This window comes from Ostrea edulis, chromosome 1 (assembly GCF_947568905.1).
Source record: "Ostrea edulis chromosome 1, xbOstEdul1.1, whole genome shotgun sequence".
Classification (NCBI taxonomy): Eukaryota; Metazoa; Mollusca; class Bivalvia; order Ostreida; family Ostreidae; genus Ostrea; species Ostrea edulis.
In genome coordinates, this window is record NC_079164.1 from 103,755,138 (window position 1) to 103,767,637 (window position 12,500).

A 12,500-nucleotide genomic window follows, 5' to 3' on the forward strand; every position below is an offset into this window, starting at 1 on the left:
AGTATACAGTATGTTAATCTGTATTATATTTAGTTATACCAAGGTTAAGCATTGTTTAATTACCTCCAGTTGAAAAGGTGAACAGTTGTTCAAATTTCAGCCACCATTAAAAATTCCAGAGGAATACATGCTAAATAGTACAAGGACATAATTGAAGATTTCATATGAATGGTGTGAAATAGATATCTAGATGTCAAGGCACTATTTGGGTCAAAGGTAAAGGACATTGTGATGGTCTTTTGCTTAATGGTAAATAGGTGAACACACACGGACTTGTCTTGTTAGTGTCGATAGAAGTGATATTAAAGGATTTTTTATTTGTATGTTGTTTTATGTCCCATTCAAGAACATTTTACTCATATGGAGATGACACTATAGCTATACGTTAAATGCCACAATTTTTTATGCAATGCTCGCGACTGTAGCGGGAAGAGTTCTTTATCATGCCTACACCTACCATGACGTGACTTCCATGTTAATGTCATATCTGAAAGACCCATGACTTTCACTTTTAATGCTGGAACAGTCACTAAACGTTTAAGGTTTGATGGGATGCAGGGGATTGAGAATTGAACCTGTGACCTTCTGGATGTGGAACGAGTGCCCTTACTACAAAATTTTTTTGTAAGTTTACCTGACTTATAATGATCTGTTTTTGTCAGTATGTACATGTTAACATTTCTATATTTCTATATCCCATGGGGATCCGGGTTAGAATAGGTCCTCAGTACTCTTTGCTTGTCGTGAGAGGCGACTAAATGGGGTGGTCGTTCGGATGAGACCGCTAAAACCGAGGCCCCATGTCTCAGCAGGTGTGGCACAATAAAGATCCCTCCCTGCTCAAAGGCCATAAGCGCCAAGCATAGGCCTAAATTTTGCAGCCCTTCACCGGCAGTGGTGACGTCTCTTACTTAGTTACTGGATACTGTTAGTGATTGTTATCACATCAGTGCCGCTGTGGTATCCCTCCATGTCACACGGTCTTTGGCTATATTTTCGGCCTCCTGATATGTTAGGCCCGCAGTTGTAAAGTTTCTTGCCAGCGTGTCTCACCATCTCTGCCGTTGTCGTCCTTGTTTTTGTCTGCCTCCGACCGATGTAGGGTCCCATTCGTACATTCGCTTAGGGAATCTTTCGTCTCCCATCCTCGACATGTGACCAAACCATCTCAGCCGATTCCTCATGAGTAGTGTTGAGGCATATGGTTGATCTGTGAGCTCTCGAATGTCACTGTTGCGCCTTCGTTCCCACCATTTGGTCTTCAAAATAATTCTAAGGCATCTGGAATCGACGGCGTCTAGTCGTTGCTCATGTTTCCTGGTTGTGGCCCATGTCTCAGATGCATACAGCAATGTTGGAATGACAACTGCTCTATATATTCTCATTTTTATTTTGAGGCTGATCTTTGCTCTCCAAGTGTTGCGCAAGTTCTTAAAAGCATTGGTGGCTTTTCCTATAAAAAGCATTGGCGGCTTTTCCTATACGAATATTCAGCTCAGTATCGATGGAATTAATTGGTGTTACAGTTGAGCCTAGGTAGTTAAACTTCTCAACTTTATCAATGGTAGACTCTCCATCTTTCACGCATGTTGATGTTTCACCTATTGGCATAACCTTGGTTTTCTCTGCAGAAACTACAAGGCCAACCTCTTCTCCTGCTCTCCTGAGTCTTGCCAGTGCTGCTGTTGATTTTTCTTCGTCTGGTTCTATCAGAGCCACATCATCAGCAAAGTCGAGGTCTGATAGTTTCCAACCGTCCTCGATTCCCCTGAGTGTACGAACACGCTTCTTCATCTGCAATCCATGACTCTCACAGGACTTTCTTAATACCCAGTCTATGAGAATGCCAAACAGTAGGGGAGACCAAACACAACCCTGCCTCACCCCAGTCTCGACAAAAAACCAGTCGGAAAATTCGCCTCCTACTTTCACTCTAGCCTGAGATCCATTATAGGTGTTTCTGATAATGCCTATGATATTGTCTGGGATGCCGTATTCTTTCATTATTCTCCATAAGGATGGTCTATGTACGCTGTCAAAAGCTGCTTTAAAGTCGACAAAAGTAGTGACTGCTGGTATTTGAAACTCGAGGCATTTTCCGATCAGTATTCTCAGACAAAATATTTGGTCAATACAACCTCTCGATTTCCTAAATCCTGCTTGATTCTCTCGTAGTCTTTTATCAACAGCATCTTTTATCCTGTTCAATACAATCTAGGCAAAGGCTTTTCCTGTTTTCTTTTTAAAGCTTATTTTGAGAGCTATTGTTATTCCCCAGGCATCATTTGTGAACAATAGTGTAAACTTTTAAAGATTGTTTTTAGGTCACCTGAGTCATTCAAGTGACCTATTGCTACTTGTTGTTGTCTGTCCCTGTTAGTCATGCATTGATTGTAAACTTTTGACCATCTTTTGTGGAATAGCTGCACCAATTTTGGTATATGACATCTATTTGTCAAGGGAAACAAATTTCAACCAATTTTGGTATATGACATTAAGGGAAACAAAATTATAAATGGCAGACTCTGCTTCATTGGGACCTGAGGGTTGTTGTTAAAACCATCAAATTAAATGTAATCTTAAAAAATCTTCTTTACTCCTGGACATCAAGTACTCAAATTATTGGCATGATTTTAATAAGCAATGAACCCTCTACCAAAACTGAAATTCATGACCCCTGGGTTCAGTGTTCATCCCGACAGGGCTAAGTTGGTTATATTTTGAAAATGCATTATATCTGAGAAAATCTTCCCCTATACATCTGGACATCAAGGTGACAAAATGTTTACAAGATTATAATGGGCATTAGGCCCTCTACCAAAACTATGAAATTCATGACCCCTGGGACCAAGGTTCAGGCCTTGGGGTGTGGCTAAGTTGGTTATATATTGGAAATCCACTACTGTAGATATTTCGTAGGGAATATTTTCGATTTCATGTGGATGAATTGTGCATACTAAGTATAAACAATGTTGCTTACCTGCAATCCTAACTTCCTTAAATACTGTTATGATCCACAAACCGTTTATTTACCTTTTGTTCAACGAAGCATGCCATCGTTAACACTTATTCACAAACAAATCATTACTCAAAAGTACTCGAGCCATGAGTATCTTTTAAAGAGTTTACATAGTTTGTACTGGATTTGTCAATAAAGTTTATAAAGGAATCGGATGTCGTAATGGTAGAAACAAGGCTCATGTCCTCGCCCTGCTCAATATTCATTATAGGGCACATCCGGGACCTGCTACAAAATAACCATATTCAAACAATATTTAACTCCAACCAACCAACACACACACACACCCTCCCCCCACAGCGTAACAACACCACCACCACCCTCCTACACTGAACAAAGAACATCATGCATCATTTAAGGTTAATCGATCCTCGTGTGATGTCATAGGTTTTGGCAAAAATCTTTATCAAATTAAACTTTGCGCATGATAAAAATATATCTTCAGAGGAATTTCATTCACTGCATAAAATAAAAAATTTGGTAAACTATTGATATTGAAAAAGTGTATATTTTCTATAGATAATCAATTCTTTATAATTAAAAAAATGTTGTCAAGGGCAATAACTCCTATGCTGGTATTTCTTCTACTGCATGTCTATTATGCATGATTTCCCTAATATCCACAATTAATTTATACATATTTATGAATTAACAGTTTTTCTAAACTGTTGAAATTTAAAATTTGTCATTTGAACAAGATTTTATCTATTTTAATTATTCTGTACAACGAAAATATGTGATTTTCTGATGTTAACATATACTTCCGCTTTTTATGTCTGACATCTTTAAAAATGTGGCAACATACACATTTTCTTTGGTTATTGTTTAAATCTAACCATATTGAATGGAAATTACAGTAAATTGAAATCTATTGTGAAAAAACAAATTCATGATGTGATGTGATATAAGGTGAATACTGACATAGCGCTAGTGCAGGTGTCTTAGAAATGACAGTAACTGTGACATACAGATGAATTTTGTCTCAGCAGCACATTAGACGCACATTAGTCTGCATGAGAGGTTAACTCTACCTGCACTTTGCTGTGTTAATATCAATACTTATTATCTTAAAATGAACTGTGCTGTTTTGATAGTGATCATTCATAATGATTACAACAACAAAAATTTATTTGACCTGTGTATTTTTGTAATAAGTTAATTAGCTTATATCATTAACTATATATTAACACTGCAAAGTCCAGGTACATTTACTCATAAGGAATACAGTGGTGACGATCACGGTACTGTTGAAATATTTTATTTATAAATGAATGAAGAATAACAGTGACATTGATATTTATGACATTAAGACAAATATTTTTCTGAAAGTAAAAATTTGTGTTGGATTACATTTCGTTGTTTTCTCCTGGACACAAAAATAACAAAATTTAATTGGACACAAAATTATATATGTCTACAGTATGTCATAGAAAATATTCTTTACTTCTGGACATCAAGGATGCAAATTGTTTGCTTGATTGTAATGGGCCCTCTACCAAAATTGTGAAGTTCATGACCCTAGGGTTTAGATACCAAGTTGGAACTAGATTGATCATGTATGCATTATGTATTGAAAATGCAATAAAAAAAATCTTTTTACTACTAGACATCAAGCAGACAAACTGTATGACTATAATGAGCAATTAGTGAAATTCATTATCTCTGGGTTCAGGGCCCAGGTTGGAACTTACCTGCATGATCATGTTGAAAATGCAATATAGTTTACAAAATCTTCTTTGGTTCTGGAAATCAAGCAGGCAAACTGAATGTATGATTATAATGAGCCCTTTTTGAAAACTTTGAAAATTAATTTGCTTTCTTAGAATAGAAAATATCACACAGTGATGTGATAAAACTTGTATCCTCTATAAAAGAATTGTAGATTATCAATTGTGTATGATAGTTACATCAATATATCTATCATCTAGTACAAGTATAAAAAGCATACAGATAACACAATGATTTATAAAGACCCAAAAATATGCACAGTCAGGTGACCGCTAAGGCCCATGGGCCTCCTGTATTTCGATAAGCCATATTAATTCCACACAATTCAAACTTACTTTATTTGATTCACATGTAGAGTATGCATATTCATGATTTTGTTGTTGATAATGCAATTGAAGATGCACACAAACAATAATGATTCAGACCCTGCATTTGACCTACATTTTCCAGGACAGGTTAAAAAATGTTTACAGCAAGAGCAGTACTTAAAATAGCTATTGTTTGCCTCTGGTCATCAAAACTAGTGCATAATGTTGATAGACAAAGAAGGCCTTTAACAAAATCGTGGGCCATATGGGTCAGGCTTTAGTGTGGGTCATATGGGTCAGGCTGTAGTGTGGGACATTATGGGTCAGGCTTTAGTGTGGGACATTATGGTCAGGCTGTAGTGTGGGACATTATGGGTCAGGCTGTAGTGTGGGACATTATGAGACAGTTTTGCATCTTTCTAAATCTTCCTTACTCTTTAAATCTTCTGTTCCTTCATTCTACTCTGTGTGACCATTCTTTAGAGGGTCATCGCAAAAGTGACGTATGAACCATGGCTCTTATCTAAGGTCATCTAATCAAGGTCAAGTCACTGTAATAGAAAACAAATTTCTCCAGGCCACAGATTTGTAACGGGGAAATTAATAGAATCCTTCATTAGTATGAGTGTGGGATTGGGAAATTCCAACAAGGGGACAAGATTCACAGTCTAGGACGAGGCTGTGCCGAGTCCTAGACAGCAAATCTTTTTCCAGAGGTGGAATTTCCCTATCCCATCTCACATTTTTATACCCCCTGAACAGTTCTGGGGGGTATATAGGAATCACTCCGTCCGTCCGTCTGTCTGTGCAGATTCGTGTCCGGGTCATAACTTCTTTGTTCTTTGACATAGGCATACCATATTTGACACATGAGTGTATCACCATGAGACGATGTGTCATGTACCTTCATGACCTCCATGTGACCTTGACCTCAAGGTCAAAATTAATGGTTTTTACAATGGATTCGTGTCATGGCCATGACTTCTTTGTTCTTTGACATAGGCATTACCATATTTGACACATGAGTGTATCACCATGAGACGATGTGTCGGGTACCTTCATGACCTCTATATGACCTTGGAACTTTGACCTCAAGGTCAAAATTGATTATAGGGTTTTGACATAGTCATACCATAAGACATGGGTGTATCACCATGAGACTATGTGTCATGTACATTCATGACCTCTTTATGACCTTGACCTTTGATCTCAAGGTCAAAATTATAGGTTTATACCATGGATTTATGTTCGGACTATATCTTCCATTTTCTTCTACAAAGGCATACCATATTTTTACACTCAGGAAAGAGGTAATTTATACCTATTAACAACACCCTTTGGGAGATTGGGGTAAGTGGGGGGTATTCTTAGTGAGCATTGCTCACAGTACCTCTTGTACTCAATGTTTAATGCATAAATTCAAGAGCTTTGAGAAAATTAAAAATTATCAAAATCCTCATTTGAACTTCAATTCAAAGACTAACTAGATAGAAAAAACATACCAAAAATGGTTTACACTGTAAGTGTAAACTAAAAACCTAAGGTTGTCCACCAGAAAGCTATATCAAAATGAAATTTAATGAAAACGATACAAAATATTTTACTTCACCATGAAACATAAATCATAGAAAACATATGAAATCACAATCAAATGACGTCGCAGCAGTGTGAGACAGAAAAATCTCACATGGCTGTCTCACATGGGTAAAGTTGATCTCACACTGGTAATAATGTGAGAAATTAGAAGCTCATATAACAGGGAGACATTGGAAGCTAATAAATGCCACTAAGGTTGCTCATGACACAATTTGTCATCACAATGAACCAATTCAATTGGCCAAGGTCACTTAAAAACGTTAAAACTATGTTTTCAGGCCATAACTTTGTACTGGATATATGTTAGAAGCTGATATTTAGCATAAAGATTTCTTTATTAATGCAGAATATGCCTGAGATCTGATGAACCAAGGTCATTTGTCCAAGGTCAATGTGAAGAAAGTTCTGGACATGAACTTTGTAATGGAGTTAGTTTAAAGTTCATTCTTTACGCAGTGGTTGCTTACAACCAGACAGTGTGTCATGACCTTGCAGTATGGTCAGTCGGCCAAAGTCAAAGTCACCAGTAAAAATATTCAAGATAAGTTTACATAAAGGCAGTAAATGTTCATATTTGACAAAATGACCATACATTGTGTTCTTATCCAGTACCATGATCACTTTACCAAATTCAACGTTATTTATTTTTAAAAAGTTGGAAAATATTTGTCCAGGCCATTTATATCCCTATAAACAGAGCTGGAGGTGTGTATAGAATTAACATGTATATCCCTCTATTTTTGCCCAGGTCAAAGCTTTGTAATAGAGAGAAAAGAGAAGCTCATGTTTGGCACTAGGTTACATACAACCGAATGGTGACACTGTTTCATGACCCTGAGCAAAGATAATTTGGCCTAGGACAAGGTCACTGATTTCCCTTTTCACCTGAATTCTACAAATATTACATGTTGGACTAGTCATGGAATGAATATGATCACCGTCAGGGTCAAAGGTCAAGTACAGTGGACAGTGATATAGGGCATTAGGTGGTTTCCCCCTTTCTTTTAAAACCACCAAACTTTGTACACAAGACCTGTCATGAGGGTTGAGGAAGATGTCTATTGACTTAAGGTTCAAGTTTCTCAAAATGCCTTTTAACTTTACATTCTTATGAAAATATGAATATTCAGAGCCACTCTAATTAAAAAGATATAATTACAAGGTCATTGGTCAAGTTGAGTATTTTTTATACTCCCTGCAACAAAGTTGTGGAGGGGAATACTGGATCGGGTTGTCTGTCTGTAAACGCAATGGTTTCCAGGCTCTAAAGCGTTATCCTTTCCACCTACAGTCACCATATCATACATATGGTCTACCCATGGAACGAAGATGTTCCCTAATTATTTTGGGGTCAAAGATCAAGTGCACTGGACTTCGAAGTAACAATATGGTTTCCAGGCTTTAAAGCATTATCCTAACCACCTACAGTCACCATATCATACATATGGACTACCCATGGGACGAAAATGTTCCCTAACGAATTTGGGGTCAAAGGTCAAGCACACTGGACATTGAAGTAGCAATATGTTTTCTGGGCTCTAAAGCATTATCCTTTCCACCTACAGTCACCATATCATACATATGGACTACCCATGGGACGAAGATGTTCCCAATCGATTTTGAGGTCAAAGGTCAAGCACACTCCTAAAGAAGAGACTACCCAAGGTTTTGTATGCCCTTTCTCTTTTACACTCGGGAAAGAGGTTATTAGCAACACCCTTTGGAGATTGGGGTAAGTGGGCGGGGAGGGGGGGGGGGTGTATTCTTAGTGAGCATTGCTCACAGTACCTCTTGTTTATAGGTGTATTCTGTATCCAGAAGTCCTGTAGCTGCTATGATCCCTTGTTGAAACGGTGAATATCTGCTGTGCATAATGGAGACTCTATTTTGGTTTTAATTGTTAAGATCAGGAAAAGGCGAAATAATGTTATTGAATTTAATTTGTAACACGTGGCTTTTTGTTACTGCTACTTTCTCTAAGGGAATTGGGTACACAGCAAATCCAAAGGGGATTTGAATAATGATTTATTAAGATTTCAAATTCTCATAACTTTTAATTTAAACTTGGAATACAGAGCTAACATACCTGTGCAAGAATGCAAATGTTTTACCCCGAGTATGAAGCACCGATAAGATAACAGGGCCTCAGTGTTTTTATGTATTTTAATCCTTTAATATTGGTTCTATACTTCAAAATCTGTAAATTTATGGTGGTCTATTTTCTAACTTTAGTCCAATGTCTAATTAATATTTGGTATTGGCAAAGGTAAAGTGTCTGTCGAAACCGGCTGTGTTCTAAATGTATTTTATTAATGTACCAGGTACATGGCTCTGGGAGTAGAACATAACCACGCTTTTGTGGATTGTATATCATATCACATCAAAACTTCTCAATTAAAGCAATTTCTCCTGCTAAACATCTTTAACAACCAAATAATCTTAATTGAATGAATCGCCTCCAGACCTTTTTTCAGTTTTGAATTAAAAATTAAGAAGCACTCAATTGAAAACTTTACCTGGTAGAATTATCATTTTCACCTGTCGAGCATAAATTATACTGCATAGGTATAAAGTTACCTGAAAATTTTTCATTAGTATTTAGGGTGGAGAGATAATAAAACTTATTTAAATCAGTCCCTAGCCATTATTGATTTTGCTCTTATGCATTTTGTAAACATCCGTCCTGTTAACTAGTTAAAAGAATTACAAGATAGGGGTACGAGCATATTTTTATCAGTCCTCAATTTTGATTGATAATCTGGGAAATCTGTCAAATTTTAACCAGACATGACCAAGTAATAGGAGAGTGAACAATTACCTTGACCAACAGACACTGTTGTTAATTGTGTTCATGAGAAGAAAAACTGTCCAGTTCATGTGCGGACTCTTCCATCCAGGACTGCTTTTCCAAACTCAGGTAAAGTTAAATGTAAAAAGTAATGACCTAGTCAAGGAAAAAGGTACTAATATGTAGTTGAATATAAAGGGCTTCAACTCTTGTTTTAACACAGGTGTTATGTTAAACGCACATTTCTATCTGGCCACCTGTACCTGTCAACCTTTGTACTGCTCTGTCGTGGTCAAAATCTTTTACACGACAGTTTCTGCCATCCTTTAAATACCTGAGTTTAATTAAAACGTGGTGTAAAAAGATTTCTTCTTGGGTGGATTTATAATCTCCAGTACAAGCACATTCTCTATTATCCTTTGTTTTGGACCTTCCTTTCATTTAGAGTTTGTTTTGTCAGGATTTTGGCCTTTCTCTCCCCTTGGGCTTTTACACTGTCCATTATATTCATGTATTACACAATAACTTTGTCATTGTGTGAAGAAATTAGTTGATAATCCCTTCCTGGCCTAATTGGAAAGAGATTACCCTCTTTTGTCAATAATTGTCCTAGGATTCTATCAGGCCTAGCAATTACAACTGACCAGTTCTTTTGTTGTTTAATCATTGGTGAAGGTGAGAGAGAGGGGCACACATTCAACAGGTTCACAAGTTGAGGATTCACCACTGAATTGCCGATTATTATTTTTTATCCCCCTCAATACGCAGGTACAGTTCGTGTTTTATTTTATCGATAATACTAAAATCGAAGTACTTCAAATTATATATAATTTTCAAAGTTTATGTTACGTTTAAGGTTAGTGTGTGTGTTGTAGAGTTTACTGACAAATGAAGTGTCACGCCTAGTCTTCTCAAGATTTGTTACGATTTACTTGTGTATCATAGAAAATAGAATCATCTATGCTTTGAATTGATTTTTTTTTTACATTAGTTGCAGTATGTATTGCAATTCAGTGGGCAAATGTTCAGATCTATCTTTACAAGGATGTCATCTTGTGTCAAAACCTCTACTATCTCACCATTTCCATGGAATGAATCTTATTTCTGTTTTAAAATAGTATAAGAATGTCAATACTTACAATTGTAAGGAATTTTTTGAAGATTTGTGACTATTAGTGCTGGTTTATTTGTGGCCCCTCGAAATAGTAGTAGATCCGTTCTGCAGATAGAGGGTCTCTATATGAGTAATCACCCTCTTGACAGGTGTATATAGTCTACTCGATGTATATAACTTTGCAGTGTTGGGTATCAACTGAACCAGGACTCATGAGTAGCTTTTTCACAAATGTACTGATGTGTGCATGAGCATTGCAGATCATTCTTCATCTGCAACCTTGCTTATCACAAGTTGAAGTATATACCAATCACTGCTTATTTCTGAAGATGACATTTGCTCTAGAAGGAGAGGGTTAACTTGCCTGTTTCGCCTGCTGTTATAGGATTGCCAATTTGGCTTTTGAGAAAAGGATTTTTTTAATAATTAACTTTCATCCATGTTTTTTTTTTTAAAACCACATATGAAAGTACTATTCATTAAAGTGGAGTGAAATGTTTCTTATATATATTTAAAACTTTTTGATTTATTCTCTCCTTAAATTTAACACCTTACCACCTAAGCATTGACCAAACCAACATGATTATTAATTCAATGTGTCGCATCAATAAAAACTAAATTCATTCGCACTCTGTGGACAGGTTACGAATATAGCTTTGTTCCATTTCTTTATTTGAGCATTCCTATATAGATGATAAAAAATTTAGAGTGCCTCTGATCTTTTATCGTTTTGTTACGCTACATTTGGTCACAATTCAGTGTGAAGAGGTCTTCCCTAGGACCAGAGGCCATGAGAAAAAAAATCATAATTATATCTTTTCTTATATGCAAATATCTGACCACGAAACGTTACGGCCACCTGCTTTATGAATATATAATTTAGCTCATAAACTCAATATTGCTTGGAGATGACAGCAGTTGATACATTTTAATTATAAACCTTTTGGTCCAAATCTTTGCAGATCTAAAAATCTTGATCTGCTTTTAATGCTGTTTTATGAATGTTTAATCTTTGTGGGGTACATTCATCATTCTTAGTTGCATGGGGAATATCTTCAGTGTTATTTCATTTTCCTCATTTAAACTGAGAAACATTGGGACTTATTTCAATTATTGTTTCCGCATCGTCAAACATGATTGACTACATAGCAAAAAGTGTTAAAAGTTCAAACAGTGGGAGGCCCAAAAGCGTGAAGAGTGCAATGATTATTGCAGTGATGCGGCTACACACAGCCACCGTTAGGGCTGGGAAGTTACGTAATTTGAGACTATTTCTTCTATACAGACTGCTACATGTATCAATATTATCAGATCTGCTGAGTGTGACATGACAATACAGGGGAACTATCAGTCATCAGAAGGTTTAAAGTTATCACAAGTGTGGCATACAGTCCTAGACCTAAAGTGACATCAAATTTCATGCAAGGAGCCTTGTCAAAGGAAACAAATAGGCGTTAAATTTTTTGCGATTATCAATTTTCTGTTGCGTTTTACACAGCTATTGTATCATAGTATGAATGAAGCTGCTTTAAAGAAGAGATCTTTGGTTCCTCACAGAAGAATGTTATTAATTTTTGTAAATAACCATGATGCATGTATGACTTGGCACTCACTTGTGTACCAGAAATCATTTAATTCTCATGTCTTAAAGAAGCGATTAACAGCTGAGAGGTGGGAATTTGAAAAGAATTTATTGAAATGAAAATACATGTCGGATGTGTCCTGCTAAGTTATGATTTAATTAAAGCTAACTTAATGTTTCCTTTGAACAGGATGAATTTTCGGTGTAGTAGTTTGATTATTGGCCAAGACAGAATGAATGAGTACTGGAAAGGTGACTTTTCCCCTCATTTTCCTTGCATAAATAGCTAAATAAGTCATGCAGATTTCTATGGTTGGGCTGATAATCCACATTTTTGAAACAGCTTGCACTTTAATACCATTATC

General features: G+C 36.5%; 1 protein-coding gene across 3 annotated transcripts in view; it reads left to right on the forward strand.

Moving 5' to 3' along the window:
* Positions 1–12,500, forward strand: part of LOC130047291 (zinc finger homeobox protein 4-like) — a 182,491-nt gene that overhangs the window by 120,313 nt on the left and 49,678 nt on the right. The window contains exon 1 of one of the 3 annotated variants that reach the window (XM_056141939.1): positions 9,295–9,568. The exons of the other annotated variants lie outside the window; for them this stretch is intronic. The gene's annotated coding sequence lies outside the window, so the exon portion shown is untranslated. Of the gene's footprint in view, positions 1–9,294; positions 9,569–12,500 lie in introns of those variants that run through there. 3 annotated transcript variants of the gene reach the window in all.